The sequence below is a fragment of the Mauremys mutica genome, chromosome 7, assembly GCF_020497125.1.
Source record: "Mauremys mutica isolate MM-2020 ecotype Southern chromosome 7, ASM2049712v1, whole genome shotgun sequence".
Taxonomy (NCBI): domain Eukaryota; kingdom Metazoa; phylum Chordata; order Testudines; family Geoemydidae; genus Mauremys; species Mauremys mutica.
The window spans coordinates 57,140,261-57,160,765 of NC_059078.1; the positions used below are offsets into that span (position 1 = coordinate 57,140,261).

A 20,505-nucleotide genomic window follows, 5' to 3' on the forward strand; every position below is an offset into this window, starting at 1 on the left:
TACAACAGGGGACTGACTGAACCAGCTAAAACCACACACTGCTACAGCTACAGCTAGAAAGCACTGTCGCTGGGCCTGTGACAATTTAGACCCTCGTGGATTGGCATGGAGGTGATGTAGCACACACTCATCAGTGGGTTACAAATTAAACCACCGTATACTTGTGAAATGTTGCATAGGGCAGATCAGTCCTGAGTTCACAGCCGTTCAGGTGGTTGAGCTCTTTGCAGGTTTCACCTGTCCTCTGAATTTCCTGGAATGTTAATGATTGTTTGATAACAAAGGATTATGACCCTTATGTTACCAATAAGTTTTCTCGAGCTAGCTTCACCTTAATACACACAGGCTAAAATGCTACAGTGACATAACTACACTGCTGCAGCTATACTGCTGTGACGCTTCACTGTAGACTGGAGGGATTCTCCTGTCTCTGCACTAGACCACCTCCCTGAGAGGTGACGGCAAGGCTGACGGAAAATTTACTAGTGTCTACATGGAGTTTAAGGTCAGCTTAGTTACATCTCACAGGAATGTGGATTTTTCACACCCTCAAGCAAAGTAGCTGGGTTGATCTAATTTTCTAGTGTAGACCAGCACAGTTGCACCAAAGACATGATTTTAAACCGATTTAGTTAAACAGGTGCAACTCTGTGTGTGGACACTTCAATTGATTTAAACCAAGCTTAGATCAGTTACAAGAGTAAGCTAACCAGTTTTAAACTGATATAAAGTGTCCACACAGGACATGTACATGTGTGTGTACAGAAGTCCAAAGTGTTTATTCCAGGGTACATTTTTCAGGTTTGGCATTCTGACATGGGCTAGTGATTGGCGAAGGGCTGGGAATGGGGGAGGGGGGACCTCTGAGATAAGTCAGAGGCAGCGGAGAGGGGGTTCTCCTTGGGGAAAACTCAGATGGGACCATTAATGTTCTTTCACACAAGGCCCTAGAATCAACCATTAAGAAAAGAGTCGGGAGCCCAGCTACAAACCCAAATCTCATAACTTAAATGATCAGGGGTCAAGCTCCTTGTTCGCTTCAAGCAGTATCTGAACGTCCCAGGCATTAAGACAAAGGAAATAACAAAGAGCCACTCTTTCCCCTCAAAGTACAGTGAAACAACATGCAAAAGTGACTCTGTCTGTGCTGCTCCAAAAGATCTCAGTGGGACCTGGATTTCCACACTGACCACAAGCTGAGGAACTGTATTTCCATCAGCTGTTTTAAATGTACAAACAAACTACACTGGACAAAATGCTAGTCTGTCCTTGTTAAATACCATTCAGGAGCACTCACTGCTGCCATAGAAATGGCTGAGACAGAATAATTTTATATGAACAGATAAATCAATCTGCATTTTCACCTATTGTAGCTATTTACCGGGTGCTCAACAGTGCTCTCTTGGTTTTCCTGCAGTTAACATTTTTAAACACTGAAATGAATCACTCTATAAAATAGCCATCTTCTCCCCAAAACTGAGCTGCAGAGAATGGCAAATCTTTGCAATCCATAGCACTCTCCCCATGCCCCACACCCAGGAGCAAAACCCCGCAGGAATCATTACCTCTTTGTTCCCTAGATCTCAGCTTTGCTTCCTCTCTGATGCTATATCCGGAGGTCTCCCAGCAGTGAGTGTGTGGAGTGTGATTCTCTACTCTGGGGCTTGCGGTTCAGTTCAAGTTAGTTACATAAACTGTTCTGCTCGCATGCGAGCTGCTGGGAGTGTCAAATTACTGCTGTCATGCAATTCACCCCTGGTCACTGGATAAGAAGTCGCCTGTAAAGAGCCAGCCAAGCCCAGTGGCACCGGCACGTGCCTTCTGCTTTGGGGAAAACAGATCAGGACCCTGAAGTCTCTTTGGAGTGACACCAGTACCGCTGGGACTCCACTACCTATTCATTAACAAAATGTCCCTGTAGATTTGACCAAACTCCCTTGGCCTAGCCTTGGGCGACCTCAGCACCAGTCTGACATTTACCAGCACACTGCCAGTTTAACACGTGTTTGTCAACAGCACAGAGCAGCAACTGCTATTGCCTCTATACTCAAACCTCCTAGAGCGATTGCCATCAGGGTTCATGTCTAGTCTGCAAAGCAGGCACAGCTCTAAGTCGCCGGGGGCCTATTCACTTCCAAATGTGGGTTGGAGGGCAGCCACACATCCCCCCTCAAGGAGATGACAGGATCCTGAAGGGGACACACCAGCCTCTGCACTGAGAGGGGAACAAGAAGGGCTGTCCACCCCCTGATGAACTTCTCTCCCCACTCTGGGTGTTGCTCGTGGTACACTTGAAGCCATGATACCTCTGGGTGTGGTCGTGTCACATCTCATTAGCTGAGCAGGGGTGGTCTGTTTGGGATTTAGCTGGGAGGTGTACAAGGAACACACCAGCTCACCAGGCTATGCTGCAGAATTGTTGGTGGTGATTCACTAGGTGGTGCTAGCATTACTAGAATATGTTTTATCCTACATATGCCATGTACCATATCTCTGTAAAGGTCATGAGATACTGAATCTATTAATCCTATTTTATGCATGTATCATTTTTGTATTCAAAGTTATGAATATTGGCTGCATACTTGTTTGATTCTAAGTAGGCTGTAGTGAAGCAGTTGGTCAGCTTCCTGAGAAAAGACTATTCTCAGTAAGTACCCAATCAAGAAACACTTAAGCCAACGATGAACTTGGAGACATGAATCCACATCTGGGCTTTCCCAGGAATGTGGCTTGGCTGGTAAGAAACTCAGTCATGCATGGACATGTGACTTGCCCTGGTGACTCCAAAACTCTATTTTGTAGCTGGACTTTGCCTAGGAGAGAGGAGGGGGTCTCCACCCACAAGAGAGAATCTATTTAAGCCCAGGGGAGACCCCTCCATTTTGTCTTCCCCTGGCTAAAGAGAGCCTCTCCACCCCCAAAGATACCTGAAAGAAACTGAAACAAAGGACAGTGACTGCCAGGGTGAGTGATTGCTGGACCCAGGGCCGGCTCCAGGCACCAGCTAAGGAAGCAGGTGCTTGGGGCGGCCAATTCAAAGGGGCGACACTCCGTCCGGTATTGGGGCGGCACATCCGGGTCTTTGGCGGGAATTTGGTGGCAGGTCCCTCATTCCCTCTCTTCCTCTTTGAGCTGCCACCGAAGTGCCGCCGAAGAGGAGAGGGAGTGAAGGACCCACTGCTGAATTGCTGCCGAAGAAGCAGCACGTTTGAGCTTCCGCCGAAGTGCCGCTGCTTGTCTTTTTTTTTTTTTTTTTCCTCTTGAGGCAGCAGAAAAGCTGGAGCCGGCCCTGGCTGGACCCAGACTAAAAGAAGATTAGTCTGAAAAGGAAGCATTCTGAAACTGGTGAGGATCTTATCTGTATTAGACATAGACTTGCGTGTTTTATTTTATTTTGCTTGGTAATTCACTTTGTTCTGTTTGTTACTACTTGGAACCACTTAAATCCTACTTTCTGTATTTAATAAAATTGCTTTTTACTTATTAATTAACCCAGAGTATGTATTAATACCGGGGGTGGGTGGGTGGGGAACAGCTGTGCATATACCTCTATCAGTAAATTCATGAGTTTACCCTGTATAAGTTTTATACAGGGTAAAATGCATTTATTTGGGTTTAGACCCCATTGGGAGTTGGGCATCTGAGTGTTAAAGACAAGAACACTTCTGTAAGCTGCTTTTAGTTAAGTCTGCAGCTTTGGGGCAAGTAATTCAGACCCTGGGTCTGTGTTGGAGCAGACGGGGGTGTCTGGCTCAGCAAGACAGGCTGCGGGTGTCCTGAGCTGGCAGGGAAAGCAGGGGTAGAGGTAGTCGTGGTTTCTGTGATCTAACCTGTCACACAATACACCAGCAAAGCACTGCTAGTGTCAGCACAGCCTCTACTGGCATAGCTTATTCCACCATCCAGAACAACACAAGCTATACCATAAAAGCACAGCTCTGCCTGCATAACTGTCTATGCTAGGGGCTTTTGCCAGCACAGCTGTGTCAGTCAGGGATCACACCTCTGATTGACAGAGCTAGGCCAGCAGAAGTCTGTAGTGTACATTTTCTCTCTCTTGCATGCATACTTTATGCCCCAAAGTAGACTCACTTGTTACCACCTTCATCATTTCCTCTGGAGCGCCTTCACTGTTTGTTTATGGACAAGGCCTGCAGCAGGGCATTCCTCGCTTGCTGTCCCTGCCACGTCCTTCCTCTGCTCAGCTCAGCACCACTCACTTTTTGGGAAGTGCTGGCCCCCTGCAGCTGCTCACGCCCTGGCACTGGCTGGAGGACTTGCATCCACTTTGCATCACTACAGCTGCCTCCAATGGGCTTTCCGTACTGGGAGATCTGTGCAGGAGTTTATGCTGCTAGAAGCTGACAGACTGAATGTAAGCCAAGGTCTTTTAAAGCTCCAATTTACCGTTGGCTGTTTATCAGGGCCGGCTCCAGGCACCAGCCCAGCAAACAGGTGCTTGGGGCGTCCACGGGGAAGGGGTGGCACATCCGGCTCTTTGACGGTGGGTCCCTCACTTCCTCTCGGTTTGAAGGACCTGCCGCTGAATTGCCGCTGAAGACTAAGGCGGTAGAGCTCCTGCAGATCGCGATCGTGGCTTTTTTTTCTTCTTCTTCTTCTTTTGCTGCTTGTGGCGGCAAAAACCCTGGAGCCGGCCCTGCTGTTTATGCAAGTGTTTTTACTTGTTACACTTTTCCCAGCTTGGAGAAGTCAGGAAAACAGACTAGTCAGTTTCACATAGGTTTATGGTCAGTTTCAGTCTCACCACCATTATTAGGATGCTGGATTGTCTGAGTTTCAAACATTGCACAGAAAAACTATGCCTTTATAAACAAACTGTTTCCTTGGGCTGTTTGCTCTCCTGATTTCGGGTAAGGATTCCTATTGTGATGGGCAAATGTACATTTCCCCCTAAATTATCTAGGTTTCTCTACCAACTACCACTAGCTTTGGTTTTATTGTCCCTCAGCAACTCCAGACCAAGTGCACTCAGTTTACAAGTACAAAGATGCTTTTTCTAACCACTAGCCCTGCAAACTCAGCCTGGGCTCTGAGAGACAAGCTGGAGGGGGGGGGGGGGTCTTTCTACCTGTCCCATCATCCCTGAAAATAAAGTTTCTGTAGCCCAAATTATATCTGCCACTTCCTGGCTGACACTGGGCTTCCACAGGTGTATTCAATTACATAAACCATTCTGTTGATGCAAAAGAAGGAACAGACTCCGGTTGCCCCTGCTCAGCTGTGTTGACTCTGCAAATGCAGAGCAGTAAAGACTTATTTTCCACCTCACTGAGATCAGCAGCTCTGACACTGATACTCAGCAATTCTGCTCCCGGTGTGTAAGGGTGGCATTTTCACAGTCACGTTTCATGGCAGAACCGCATTTAAACTTTACTCTTTGTTCTGTTTGTGACTTGACTTCCTCTTTCTCCTAAAATCTGAAGTTCATTGCCCCAGTATTTCCTCTAGATGCATGTCTCTTTGAGAGCATTTCAAACCTAAGCATTATTTGGTCCTTATTGCCCCATAGTTACATCCTGTGCCCCCTTCTGTAACTTGCATGAGACTAAGGCTCTGTGTGTGTGTGTGTGTGTGTGTGTGTGCGCGCATGCACATGCACCAGGATTAGGCCCTGTTAATTGCCCATCCGTTGTTCCTCAGCTGCACCGTTTAACCCATATTCGGAGTCTGGTTAATGCAAAGCATATTGTTGCTCCTACGTGGAGTCCCACAAGCTGCAGTGGAGAACAGGAATGAGAGATACTGGGACAGGCCTCCTGTCATAAACAGATAGTTAAAGGTTAAGGTCTCTTTTACCTGTAAAGGGTTAACATGCAGTACCTGATGACCACCTGACCAGAGGACCAATCAGAGACAAGATAATTTCAAATCTCTGTGGAGGGAAGCCTTTGTCTGTGTTCTTTGTTAGAGTGTTCTCTTTTTGGATCTAAGAGAGGCCAGTCATGTCTCCAAGTTCTCCTGGAGTAGTTTCTACTATTCAATAGTGAGTATTAATTAGAAAGGCGGATTAGTCTTATAATTTGATTTCTACATTTGCAATTGTGTGTTGCTGAAGGAATTTCTTTAAGTCTGTACTGTTATTGCTTTTACTGAGAAAGAAAGGAGGGGGAATTCTCTCCAGAGATTGATAAGTTTAGACCCTGTATATTGTTCCATCTTGGTTACAGAGACAGTGACTTTCTTTTTATTCTTTAATAAATTCTTTTCTATTAAGGACTTGGTTGACCTTTCCTTGGGTGGATTCTCAGGGAAAGGGGAAGGGGAGGCATTCCTCTGTAGTTAGATCCCGGTATCTCTCCTAGGAAAAGGGAGGGGGGAGGAAGCAGGGGGGAATGGTTTATTTCTCCTGGGTGTATGAACTCCATAGATTTGGGGCTCTTGGGATCCCCAAGGATTTTGGGGAAGGACTGTGTCCCAATCCACGTACCTGATTGGGTGGCAGCAGCTTTTACCAGATCTAAACTAGGATTTTTAGTTTAGAGGGAAACCAGTGCAGGTCCCCATTTTGGAACCCAACAGCTCTAAGTGGGGGTGAGACCTATGACACCTCCTCTTAGCTCTGTCATTATGATATCACTGGCCAGGTGCCTCACCACCCCTGAACTGCCAGGCTAGGTTCCAATTCCCTTTTACTGGAGGCCAGGGCGATAGGAAGGAGCCCAACCTGCCAATCCTATGGCATTTGGCTGCAGACTGGCTTCCCCTGCATTCTTCACCTCCCATCCCACACTCCTCCTGGCCCCAACGGAGCTTCCTGACTCCAGCACGAACCCTCTGTGCAGGGATCAAGGGGGTGGAGGAGGATCCAGGAGGTTGAGCATCACCCGTAAAGCCTCTCTGCAGCTTGTAGCCAGTGTGATTGGTGTGCATTAGGTATCTCACTGGATGCTTAGCATTGCAGTAGCACCTAGGACCCCAGTCATGGCCCAGAACCCCATAGTGCTAGGTGCTGTGCAAACCTGGAACAAAGACACGGTCATTTCCCCATGGTGCTGGGGGCTATACAAGCACATAGTGAGAGACAGACCCTGCCCCAAAGAGCTTTTGGCCAGAAGCTCAAAGGTATTTAGGCACCTAACTCCCATTGAAAGATGCCTACCTGCCTTTGCAGATGTGGGCCTTACTAAATTTGGGCTGTCAAGCAATTAAAAAAAGATTAATTGTGATTAATTGCACTGTTAATAATAGAACAGCATTTATTTAAATATTTTTGAATGTTTTCTATATTTTCAAATATATTGATTTCAGTTACAACACAGAATACAAAGTGTATGGTGCTCACTTTATATTTTTGATTGCAAATATTTGCACTGTAAAAAACAAAAGAAATAGTTTATTTCAATTCACCTAATACAAGTTCTGTAGTGCAATCTCTTTATCATGAAAGTGTAACTTACAAATGTAGATTTATGTACAAAAAATAACTGCATTACAAAATAAAACAATGGAGCCTACAAGTCCACTCAGTCCTACTTCAGCCAGTCGCTCAAACAAACAAATCTGGTTACAATTTGCAGGAGATAATGCTGCCCACTTCTTGTTTACAATGTCACCTGAAAGTGAGAACAGGCGTTCACATGGCACTGTTGTAGTCGGTGTCACAAGATATTTATGTGCCAGATGTGCTAAAGATTCCTATGTCCCTTCATGCTTCAACCACTATTCCAGAGGACTTGCGTCCATGCTGATGATGGGTTCTGCTCGATAACAATCCAAAGCAGTGCAGACCGACACATGTTCATTTTCATCATCTGAGTCAGATGTCAACAACAGAAGGTTGATTTTCTTTTTTGGTGGTTCGGGTTCTGTAGTTTTCCACGTCTGAGTGTTGCTGTTTTAAGACATCTGAAAGCATGCTCCACACTTTGTCCCTCTCAGATTATGGAAGGCACTTCAGATTCTTAAACCTTGGGTTGTGTGCTGTATCTATCCTTAGAAATCTCACATTGGTACCTTCTTTGCGTTTTGTCAAATCTGCTGGGAAAGTGTTCTGAAAATGAACATGTGCTGGGTCATCATCCGAGACTGCTATAACATGAAATATATGGCAGAATGTGGGTAAAACAGAACAGGAGACATACAGTTCTCCCGCAAGGAGTTCAGCCACAAATTTAATTAACACATTTTTTTAAACGAGCATTATCAGCATGGACACATGTCCTCTGGGATGGTGGCCAAAGCATGAAGGGGCATATGAATGTTTAGGATATCTGGCACGTAAATACCTTGCAACACTGGCTACAAAAGTGCCATGCGAACACCTGTTCTCACTTTCAGGTGACGTAAATAAGAAGCAGTTAGCAATATCTCCCATAAATGTAAACAAACTTGTTTGTCTGAGCGATTGGTTGAACAAGAAGTAGGACTGAGTGGATTTGTAGGCTCTAAAGTTTTACATTGTTTTGTTTTTGAGTGCGGTTATGTAACAAAAAAAAATCTACATTTGTAAGTTACACTTTCATGATAAAAGCAGCAAAAAATCCTGTGGCACCTTATAGACTAACAGACGTTTTGGAGCATGAGCTTTCGTGGGTGAATACCCACTTCGTCAGATGCATGTGGCTACCCTTCTGATACTTTCATGATAAAGACATTGCACTACAGTACTTGTATGAGATGAATTGAAAAATACTATTTCTTTTATCATTTTTACAGTGCAAATATTTGTAATAAAAAATAATGTAAAGTGAGCAATGTACACTTTGTATTCTGTGTTGTAATATAAATTAATATACTTGAAAATGTAGAAAAATCCAAAAATATTTAATAAATTTCAGTTGGTGTTCTATTGTTTAACAGTGCAATTAATTGCACTTAATTTTTTTAATCGCGGTTAATTTTTTTGAGTTAATCGCGTGAGTTAACTGTGATTAATTGACAGCTGTAGTCTAAATAGAGGCAGAGACAGGATGGGTTGGGGAACAGAAGCACAGAACAGGGCAGTCACTTGCCCAAGGTTACATGTAGGAATTGGGAACAGAGCCCAGGTCTCCTGCCTCCCCAAGCAGTTCCCCACCCAGTAGACCGCATTGCCTCTATCCCTTGTTAGAGTCTTCCCCGGTGGAAAGCGTTCATTTTGCTGAGGAAGGCAGACGCCACACCAGTCATTCTAGAGAGACAAGTCACAAATGCAATTTTGCTCTAGACAGCTCCGCTGCATACGCTGGAAGCAAACTTCCTCCATGGGGCTTTAGTTGCCGTTTGCTGTCCTGTTGTTTGCACTGGACTGGTTTGCACATTTCATGCCAGTGCAAAACCCTCCTGGCTCAAGACAGGTTTCCATTTTAGGGATGTTGGTTAATGCAGCGTTCATATGGCTACATTTTTTCTCCTGCTATAGGAAAGTTCTAGAGTTCGGCTCACTCCCTGGGTGTGAGTGTTGACAGATCAGAAAAGTTATAGCCTGTATAACCCTCATTTCCAGGAGCAAAGTGCAGTCTGCCCCTGCCTAGGCTCGTGGGTGGATAGACCCACCCCAGCCTTTCATAACAGGTATTTGGCTTTCAAGTGCCAGAGCAAAGCTGGAATCATAGAATCATAGAATTCAAGATCAGAAGGGACCATTATGATCATCTAGTCTGACCTCCTGCAAGATGCAGGCCACATAAGCCGATCCACCCACTCCTGAAATAATTCTCTCCCTTGACTCTGCTGTTGAATGCTCCAAATCATGATTTAAAGACTTCTAGTAGCAGATAATCCACCAGCAAGTGACCCCTGCCCCATGCTTCGGAGGAAGGCGAAAAACCTCCAGGGCCACTGCCAATCTACCCTGGAGGAAAATTCCTTCCCGACCCCAAATATGGCGATCAGCTGAACCCCGAGCATGCAGGCAAGACACTCCAGCCAGACCCTCTGGAAAAAGGCTAACAATATCCTATCATTGACCCTTTGTACTAATTACCATTGTGGCATGTTATTGACCTATTGACTAAACCCGTTATCCTATCATACCATCCCCTCCATAAACTTATCTAGCTTAAAGTCATGGAGGTCCTTCGCCCCCACTGTTTCCCTCGGTAGGCTGTTCCAGAATTGAACTCCTCTGATGGTTAGAAACCTTCGTCTAATTTCAAGCCTAAATTTCCTGACTGACAATTTATATCCGTTTGTCCTCGTGTCCACATTAGCACTGAGCTGAAATAATTCCTCTCCTTCCCTGGTATTTATCCCTCTGATATATTTAAAGAGTGCAATCATATCTCCTCTTATCCTTCTTTTGGTTAAGGAAAACAAACCGAGCTCCTCAAGTCTCCTTTCATACGACAGGCTTTCCATTCCTCGGATCATTCTAGTGGCCCTTCTTTGTACCCGTTCCAGTTTGAATTCATCCTTCTTAAACATGGGAGACCAAAACTGCACACAATACTCCAAATGAGGTCTCACCAACGCCTTATATAACGGGACTAGCACCTCCTTATCTCTACTAGAAATACCTCGCCTAATGCATCCCAAGACCGCATTAGCTTTTTTAGCGGCCACATCACGTTGCCTACTCATAGTCATCCTACGATCAACCAGGACTCCTAGGTCCTTCTCCTCCTCCGTTACTTCCAACTGGTGCGTCCCCAGCTTATAACTAAAATTCTTGTTAGTCATCCCTAAATGCATAACCTTACACTTTTCACTATTGTATTTCATCCTGTTACTAATACTCCAGTTTACAAGGTCATCCAAATCTCCCTGGAGGATATCCTGATCCTTTTCCGAATTGGCAATACCTCCCAACTTCGTGTCATCCGCAAACTTTATCAGCCCACTCCTACTTTTGGTTCTGAGGTCAGCGATAAATAGATTGAATAAAATCGGACCCAAAACCAAACCTTGAGGAACTCCACTGGTAACCTCCCTCCAACCCGACAGATCACCTTTCAATACGACCCGCTGCAGTCTCCCCTTTAACCAGTTCCTTATCCACCTCTGGATTTTCATTTCGATCCCCATCTTTTCCAATTTAACCAGTAATTCCTCATGCGGTACCGTATCAAACGCCTTACTGAAATCAAGATATATTAGATCCACCGCATTTCCCTTGTCTAAAAAATCTGTTACTTTCTCAAAGAAGGAGATCAGGTTGGTTTGGCACGATCTACCTTTCGTAAAACCATGCTGTAATTTGTCCCAGTTGCCATCGGCCTCAAGGTCCGTAACCACTCTCTCCTTTAAAAATTTTTCCATGACTTTGCATACTACAGATGTTAAACTAACAGGCCTGTAGTTCCCGGGTCACTTTTTTTCCCCTTCTTGAATATAGGAACTATATTAGCTAATCTCCAGTCAAACGGTACAACTCCCGAGTTTAGAGATTTATTAAAAATCATCACTAACGGGCTTGCAATTTCACTCGCCAATTCCCTTAATATTCTAGGATGAAGATTATCCGGGCCCCCCCATTTACTTCCGTTAAGCTGTTCAAGTTTGGCTTCCACCTCAGATACTGTAATGTCTACCCCCATATCTTCATTCCCATCAGTCCCTCTATCACTATTCCTTAGCCCTTCATTAGCCTCATTAAAGACCGAGGCAAAATATTCGTTCAGATATTGTGCCATGCCAAGATTATCCCTAATCTCCACTCCGTTTAAAGTTTTAAGCGGTCCCACTTCTTCCTTCTTGGTTTTCTTCCTATTTATATGGCTAAAAAACCTTTTGCTATTGGTTTTAATCCCCTTCGCTAGGTCCATCTCCACCCGGCTCTTTGCCTTTCTCACTGCTTCCCTACACCCTCTGACCTCAATAAGGTAGGTTTCTTTGCTGATCCCTCCCATTTTGCACTCCTTGTACGCTTTCTGTTTTTTCTTAATCACTCCTCTAAGATGCTTGCTCATCCAGCTCGGTCTAAAACTGCTACCTACGAACCGTTTTCCCTTTCTTGGGATACATGCCTCTGACAGCTCCTGCAACTTCAACCTGAAATAACCCCAGGCGTCTTCTGCCTTTAGATCCCTAAATATGTTAGTCCAATCCACTTCCCTACATAGTTGCCTCAATTTAGTAAAGTTAGCCCTTTTGAAATTGTAAACCTTAGTCTCAGATGCAATTTTGTTTATCCTTCCATTTATTTTGAAACGAATTAGCTCATGATCACTCGAGCCAAGGTTGTCCCCTACAACTATTTCCTCAACAAGGTCCTCGTTACTTACCAAAATCAGATCTAAAATGGCATCCCCCCTCGTCGGTTCAGCAACTACTTGATGAAGGAATTCATCAGATATCACGTCTAGGAAAAGCTGAGCCCTATTATTATTACTAGCATTTGTTTCCCAATCTATATCCGGGAAGTTAAAATCTCCCATGATCATACAGTTCCTATTAGTATTTACCTCCTTAAAAACAAACATTAAAGTTTTTAAGGAGAGGCTCTGCTCTGCAGGACAGCAGGGACGGAGGAAAGGAATCTCCCACCTTCTTGTGTGCTGTAGTGCCTAGCCAGTGTGAAAGTAGAATGAATTATATTGTAAAAATAAGAATGGATTAAAGAAATGTTGTATCTACCTTTAAGCAGAAATAAATGTTGAAATACAGGTGCCAGGAAAAGAAACATTAAGCATAAACAATGGTGCTAATGGCGAAACATTAACAGAAGATCGGTAATAGTTAGTAAGGAAATAAGATATGCATGCCTAGCCCAGGTAAACTTATCTGATTCTGCTTCCTTTGTTATCTTGTTAAGTTCTCACTCTTTTATCTGTATAAATAAGATAGTTTGTGTCTTGCATGGTGCTCACATTATCTGGGTGTTATTAGCAGAGTGCTGTGCTAATAAAACAGAGTGGTCTGACAAACTGTGAGTCCTGAGTCTGAGGGCTTGGCTACACTTACAAGTTGCAGCGCTGGTGGAGGCTTTCCAGCGCTGCAATTACACCCTGTCCACACTTACAGGGCACAACCAGCGCTGCAACTCCCTGGCTGCAGCGCTGGCTGTGCACCCGTTCGGGTTGGGGTATAAGGAATGCAGCGCTGGTGATCCAGCGCTGCTCATCAGGTGTGGACACTCACCAGCGCTTTAATTGGCCTCCAGGGAATAAGGCATTATCCCAGAATTCCTGTTCAGCCACTCTGCTCATCAGTATGCACTCTACTGCTCTGGCCTCAGGTGACCCGCCCTTTAAATGCCCCGGGAATTTAAAAAAAAATCCCCTTCCTGTTTGCTGCAGCCAGGTGTGGAGTGCAATCAGGTAATCTTTCCAGGTGACCATGCCTCCACGCGGCAAACGAGCCCCAGCATGGAGCAATGGCGAGTTGCTGGACCTCATTAGTGTTTGGGGGGAGGAAGCTGTGCAGTCCCAGCTGCGCTCCAGCCGTAGGAATTATGATATCTTTGAGCAGGTATCAAGGTCCATGCTGGATAGGGGCCATGATCGGGACGCGCTGCAATGCAGGGTTAAAGTAAAGGAGCTGCGGAGTGCCTATTACAAAGCCCGCGAGGGGAACCGCCGATCCGGCGCTGCCCCCACCACCTGCCGTTTTTACAGGGAGATGGACGCGAAACTTGGGGGTGACCCCACTGCCAATCCGAGGACCACGATGGACACTTCTGAGCAGGGTGGGGGACAGGAGCAGCAGGAGGAGGAGGAGGAGGCGGGGGGGGTGGAAACCGCGAGTGAAGCTACTGGGATGGGGGAAGACACCCCAGAGTCCCAGGAGGCATGCAGCCAGGAGCTCTTCTCAAGCCAGGAGGAAGGAAGCCAATCGCAGCAGCCAGCAGTTGCTGAAGGACAAGCAGAGCAGCGGGTTACCGGTAAGCGGCTTTTATTTTCTGGGTGGAAAAGTTTTGGGAGAGGAGGGGGGGTTAGGGCTGCATTCATGCCTGCCTAGATGTGGAATAGCCCACTGATGTGGTCTATCACGTCGCGGTAATCGGCTGCAGTAATCTCTGCAAAAGTTTCAGCCAGAGCGTGGGCAATGTGCCTGTGCAGGTTTATAGGGAGAGCCGCTGTGGTCCTTGTCCCAGTCAGGCTAACGCGTCCGCGCCACTGTGCCGCGAGGGGTGGGGGGACCATTGCTACACACAGGCAAGCTGCATAGGGGCCAGGGTGGAATCCGCATTGCTGTAGAAGACCTTCCTGCTCTTCCCTAGTGACCCGCAGCAGGGAGATATCTTCCAGGAGTAACTCCTGTGGAAAATGTTGGGAGACTGTTTAGTGCAGATCCCCCCTGCAGCTGCTTGCTGTCCCCAACGCACAGAAAGCCCTGCACAGCCATGAAGCACCCAGTACCCCTCACTCACCATTTCGTGGCTTCTGTTGTGTTATGTGTGTGGGAAAAGTATGCTAAGGTGAGGACTGAAAACTCCTTCAGTGTGTGGGAATTACTGTCTGGATGAGATAATGAAAACAATGCTACCCTGTTAACTGTTGCCATTTTTGCCTTCCAAAAGTGACCTTGACTGCTGGACTGACCAGATCTACCACTGCACAGAGACTGCAGAATCTGAGGAAAAAGCCCCGAAAGACCAGGGAAGACATGCTGAAAACAGTTATTGATCACTCTGCTAGAGAGAGTAAACAGCTGCAGCAGTGGAGAGAAAGGGAAAGCATGATCCGCCAGAGACATTGGCGGAGAAACGCTGTGGCAAAGAGGAAAAGCACAAACCAGCTGCTAGACATCCTGTCGCGCCAAGCGGACTCTCTCCAGGCTATCGTAGACATGCAGGCAGAGCAGTCCCGTGCTGCCCCACAGCCCCCCCCCGTCCCAAATTTTTTTCTCTTCTGCCCCAATGTCAGCTCCAAACCCCCTTCCCCAGCATCCAGGTTCTTACCACCACCAGCTGCCTCCAACACCTGTACGTTCACCAACCAGCCCTGAGAACTACGACCCTTGCCCTCTGCACTCAACCCCCATCACCATGCAGTATATGCACCCTGAAGTGCAGCAGCCATTGCACAGCACTGCAGACAGGACATATGCACAATTGTGACTGTACAATTCACCAACCCACCCCCCTCCCCTTTTAGGTTCCTGAAATGTTGTGTGTCTGTCAATGAAGTTTTTTTTCTTTTCAATAAAATAAATCTTGGCTTTGAAAACAGTCTTTATTATTGCAGATAGTGAAAGATACCTTATCCCAGTAAAGAAACAGTCACTGCAAATCATGTTACGGAATAATAGAATCCTAACAGTGTAACCACTGCACTTCACTCCCATGCAAGGCAGCAAACATTACTGTTGGCTTTCAGCCTCAAATTCTTCCCTCAAGGCATCCCTAATCCTTGTAGCCCTGTGCTGGGCCTCTCTAGTAGCCCTGCTCTCTGGCTGTGCAAATTCAGCCTCCAGGACTTGAACCTCGGTGGTCCATTCCTGACTGAATGTTTCACCCTTCCCTTCACAAATATTATGGAGGGTACAGCATGCGGATATAACCGCTGGGATGCTGCTTTCCCCCAAGTCTAGCTTCCCATACAAGGACCTCCAGCGGGCTTTTAAACGCCCAAAAGCACACTCCACAGTCATTCGGCACCGGCTCAGCCTGTAGCTGAACCGGTCCTTGCTCCTCTCAAGCTTCCCTGTATAGGATTTCATGAGCCAAGGCAGTAACGGGTAAGCGGGGTCTCCAAGGATCACAATGGGCATTTCGACGTCCCCTACTGTGATCTTCCTGTCTGGGAAATAAGTCCCTGCCTGCATCTTCCTGAACAGGCCACTGTTCCGAAAGATGCGTGCATCATGCACCTTTCCAGGCCAGCCTGTGTAAATGTCAATGAAACGCCCACGGTGATCCACAAGCGCCTGGAGAACCATAGAGAAATACCCCTTCCGATTAACGTACTCTGATGCTAGGTGGGGGGGTGCCAGAATAGGAATATGCGTCCCATCTATCGCCCCTCCACAGTTAGGGAAACCCATTTGTGCAAAGCCATCCACAATGTCCTGCACGTTCCCCAGAGTCACGGTCCTTCTTAGCAGGATGCGATTAATTGCCCTGCAAACTTGCATCAACACGATTCCAACAGTCGACTTTCCCACTCCAAACTGGTTCCCGACCGACCGGTGGCTGTCTGGAGTTGCCAGCTTCCAGATTGCAATAGCCACCCGCTTTTCCACTGTCAGGGCAGCTCTCAATCTTGTGTCCTTGCGCCGCAGGGTGGGGGCTAGCTCAGCACACAGTCCCATGAAAGTGGCTTTTCTCATACGAAAGTTCTGCAGCCACTGCTCATCATCCCAGACTTCCATGACGATGTGATCCCACCACTCAGTGCTTGTTTCCCGAGCCCAAAAGCGGCGTTCAACGGTGCTGAGCATTTCCGTGAATGCCACAAGCACTGTAGTGTCACACGCGGCAGGCGTCTCGATATCATCGTCGGACTCCTCACTGTCACTTTGGAGCTGAAGGAATAGCTCAACTGCCAAACGTGTTGTGCTGGCGACACTCATCAGCACAGTCCTCAGCAGCTCAGGCTCCATTTCCCACAGAAATCACGATTCACAGACAGAGAGTAAAAAACAGAAAGAGACTCACAATGGCGCCAAACGTGGCCGGAAAGACTGTGAATGCTGGGATGTGAAGCGATGCACCACGGGGCATTGGCACAGGAAGCGGAATGACCCACACACTTCCTTCCCCTTCCCACAATACTCAGCGCCAAAATGGGATGAGGTGCTCTGTGGGATAGCTGCCCACAATGCACCTCTCAATACAGCGCTGGAAATGCTGCAAGTGTGGCCACACTGCAGCGCTGGTAGCTGTCAGTGTGGCCACACTCCAGCGCTGGCCCTACACAGCTCCATGACCAGCGCTGTAACTCCCAGCGCTGCAACTTGTAAGTGTAGCCAAGCCCTGACTTTGACAATTTGGAGGTTCCACCGAGATGGCAACCGTCTTCACTGGGGCTGTGTGATTCCTGACCGTTTTTGTAGGACGACTGTGGCAGCCGGCACCTGGGCATTTGGCCCGAGCGGTCCTCCACCAGAACGGAAAGGTGCACAACCACAGTGAAGTCTACGCCATTGAACCTGTTGGTTCCCACTCTGTTCTGGTAGGGATCCCAGGATCTGACATCAGGAATCTGGTCAGGTAATTATTTCTGTGTTTTGTCTGGACTGAGGACTGTCCTGTCTCTGTGTCTATCCGTCCTCCTGTGGAGTGTTTGAGTCTGGGTGCCATCTCCGTCCGGGGATCGGCTGACCAAGGGGTTCCTGTCCCCGCGGTCCGAGTGAGTGGAATCTGCACAATTGCAGCTGCACCGCACTTTGGGTAAAACCCTTGGTGTGAAAGCAAGGGCAATTGAGGCAGTAGCCTGTGGGCTTCTTTTGTATGTTGCACAGGGCATTGCTCTGACGAACCCGAAATTCCTTCTTGTGTGATTAATGTGTGAAGTCCTCCTGTATGGGTAACCAGACGTCTAAGTCGGGACAGTTCCCTAAACGAACGCCGGCTCATTTTATGTATTTAGGATGGGTCCAGACTCCTGTAAGAAGGGTCTGGACTCCTGTAAATTTCTGGAAAAATGGTCTAGGCTAACTCAGGGGGATCCCAAAGCTCAGTGGCCACTGTTAAATCTTGGAACAAAGACCGAGTGGACGTCTTAAAGGACAAACTCGGCCAACCTAAAACTAAATTGGCTAAAGGAGAGGTTAATTGTTTCATGCAGTGGTGGGAAGAGGCAAATCGTAGCTGGGCAAAATCAAAACTCGCCTCTCTCAAATATTCAAATAATAAGTTAAAAGCTTTATTAAAAGCCTCCTCTCCCACCACCAGACTGAGCGCTCCCCTTTACCCCGTTCTCAAAAAAACCTCCACCCCGGATCGATCCAACCCCCTTAATACTCCCATCTCATTGTAAAAAGGACAAAAAGCCCCTTGTTCTGTTCCCCTTTGTTGTCTGCCTCAAAAACTGATTCTTTAGAGTTCCATTACCAATTCAGCAAAAAGGGTGGGCTCCTCAACTAGCCCCCATCCCTCCTGGTCCCTTTCCTTAAACATTTCTTTCAAAATTGTGAAGTGACCACAATATCACTCACAAACGGGTCATTTAAAAAAAAAACAGGATCGGGCCCAGAAAAGCAGGCAAGCAACAGATAAAGAAACTGAAAAACAGGTTGGAAGCCCCAAGGGCAAAGCATCAGGAGTAAGAAAAGCAGTAAGTGCAGGCATGAACCCCTGGAACAATACTTAAAATGGTGAAATCTGAGGTGATAAAAGGTGTCATTTTGGGAGATAAACAAGTGATTTAAGGAAAGAGAGTGAAAAGTTAACTCTACAGAGGCTGGAGAGAATTAAGCAGTTAAACTTTGTGAAAATGTTAAAAAGGACCATGTTAAAGAGAGAGAATTCTTGGTTTCTTTGCAGCCATTCTGAAGGGAAAATGGGCCCTTTTCCAGAAGAATGCCTGTAAATAATCCAAATATATATACAGCTATGTAAAAACAAAGCAGTGTAAAGGAATGTTAAGGAAAAGAAAATGTGTATATATCTATTTGTCTGTGAAAATATGTAAAGTTCTAAGAATCTAAACCAGCACATCTGGTTTGTAAAACTCCTGTTTTGTAGGTGTAAGATAAATTGGTTTTGTTTTTGTTTAAAAATTAATTTGACTCTTTAATTTAAAGTTTCAAAACTGATAAACCTTTTTGCAAGACACAGGTAATTAGTGTTGTTTGGCTTTGGGATTTAGCATTTAACCCTTAAGGGGTAACTTGATTCTTTATAAAATTTAAAATGTTTTTAAATAAAGACCAAGTCATGGCTGCAATAGGGCAGTCAAAATCAGGAGAATAGGGAGAGATTCTAGAGTCTTTTTGTTTGTTTGGTTGGTTTTTTTTTGTAACAATAGCAGATAAGAGCTGTAGTGAAAGAATAAGAAATTAACAGTGACCCTCTGAAGCAACAGCAGAGGTGAGGTGCACAAAACAAAAAGAAGCAACGTTAAAAACACTGAGGCCATGGCTACACTTGCAAATTTGCAGCGCTGCAGCAGGGTATGAAAACACACCCTCTCCAGCGCTGCAAATTGCGGCGCTGCAAAGCGCCAGTGTGGTCAAAGCCCCAGCGCTGGGAGCGCGGCTCCCAGGGCTGTATGTTATTCCCCACAGGGAGGTGGAGTACGGACAGCGCTGGGAGAGCTCTCTCCCAGCGCTGGCGCTTTGACTACACTTAGCGCTTCAAAGCGCTGCCGCGGCAGCGCTTTGAAGTGTAAGTGTAGCCATAGCCTGAGCCTTAAAATGGCTCTGTGTAATCAGACTGTCACTTTGATAAGGGTACATGAAAACTCTGTAAGAACAAAAGAAACAGTTACACCTTATGTAAAAATTGATATGGCTAATGTTTAAAAAAAAAAGTTGTAGTATAGAAGGAATGTGCTTTTTCCCTAGAACATCATCTTCTGTGATGAGATAACCGGCTCTGTGGATGAGAGGAAAGCAGTGGATGTGCTATTTCTGGACTTTAGCAAAGCTTTTGATACAGTCTCCCACAGTATTCTTGCCAGCAAGTTAAAGAAGTATGGGCTGGATGAATGGACGGTAAGGTGGATAGAAAACTGGCTAGATGGTCGGGCTCAATGGGTAGTGATCAATGGTTCCATGTCTGGTTGGCAGCCGGTATCAAGTGGAGTGCCCCAAGGATCAGTGCTGGGGCCGGTTTTGTTCAATATGTTCATTAACGATCTGGAAGATGGTGTGGACTGCACCCTTAGCAAGTTTGCAGATGACACTAAACTGGGAGGAGTGGTTGATACGCTGGAGAGTAGGGATAGGATACAGACGGACCTAGACAAATTAGAGGATTGGGCCAAAAGAAATATGATGAGGTTCAACAAGGACAAGTGCAGAGTCCTGCACTTAGGACGGAAGAATCCCATGCACTGCTACAGACTAGGGACCGAATGGCTGGGCAGCAGTTCTGCAGAAAAGGACCTAGGGGTTACGGTGGACGAAAAGCTGAATATGAGTCAACAGTGTGCCCTTGTTGCCAAGAAGGCTAATGGCATTTTGGGTTGTATAAGTAGGGGCATTTCCAGCAGATCGAGGGATGTGATCATTCCCCTCTATTCAGCACTGGTGAGGCCTCATTTGGAGTACTGTGTCCAGTTTTGGGCCCCACACTACAAGAAGGATGTGGATAAATTGGAGAGAGTCCAGCGGAGGGCAACAAAAATGATTAGGGGGCTGGAGCACATGACTTATGAGGAGAGGCTGAGGGAACTGGGATTGTTTAGTCTGCAGAAGAGAAGAATGAGGGGGATTTGATAGCTGCTTTCAACTACCTGAAAGGGGGTTCCAAAGAGGATGGATCTAGACTGTTCTCAGTGGTAGAAGATGACAGAACAAGGAGTAATGGTCTCAAGTTGCAGAGGGGGAGGTTTAGGTTGGACATTAGGAAAACTTTTTCACTAGTAGGGTGGTGAAGAACTGGAATGGGTTACCTAGGGAGGTGGTGGAATCTCCTTCCTGAGAGGTTTTTAAGGTCAGGCTTGACAAAGCCCTGGCTGGGATGATTTAGTTGGGTTTGGTCCTGCTTTGAGCAGGGGGTTGGACTAGATGACC

General features: G+C 46.4%; 1 protein-coding gene across 1 annotated transcript in view; it reads right to left on the reverse strand.

Annotated features, from left to right (window-relative positions):
- LOC123374742 (broad substrate specificity ATP-binding cassette transporter ABCG2-like) overlaps positions 1-20,505 on the reverse strand; it is a 66,649-nt gene that overhangs the window by 28,315 nt on the left and 17,829 nt on the right. The window lies entirely within an intron of this gene.